This window comes from Larimichthys crocea, chromosome XIII, assembly GCF_000972845.2.
Source record: "Larimichthys crocea isolate SSNF chromosome XIII, L_crocea_2.0, whole genome shotgun sequence".
Taxonomy (NCBI): Eukaryota; Metazoa; Chordata; class Actinopteri; family Sciaenidae; genus Larimichthys; species Larimichthys crocea.
The window spans coordinates 48,351,599-48,352,007 of record NC_040023.1 but is presented as its reverse complement, the minus strand read 5'-3'; positions in this window follow the sequence as shown (position 1 = coordinate 48,352,007).

Sequence of the window (409 nt, the reverse complement as noted above, 5' to 3'; positions counted from 1 at the left end):
AGTTCTCCCTCCTCCTCTTCCACCTCGCTGGTTTCCTCAACCCCAGAAAGTGACGGGTCCTCTTCCAGACAGAAGGTGGTGTCCTGTCTGGAAGATTTCCCTGAGCCTCTCTCTGGGATTCGAGGGCCAGTGCAGGACTGATGGTCGCCTGCTGCTCGCACTGCTTGTCCTCAGCCTGCTTCGGTGGTTCGAGGGCCAGTGCGGCACTGATGGTCTCTTCCTGCTCACAATGCTTGTCCTCATGGCTCTTCAGCCCCTTTGTGGTTGGTTGTCATATTGTCTGTGATTTTTTTGAGAGCCTCTCTCTCAGCCGTGAACTCAGTGGATAGCTTCAGGCTAGTGAGTGAGATCTGAACACTGAGCTCAGTTTTCAGGTTGTCCAGCTCGCTCTCAAAAATCTTCTTGCTCT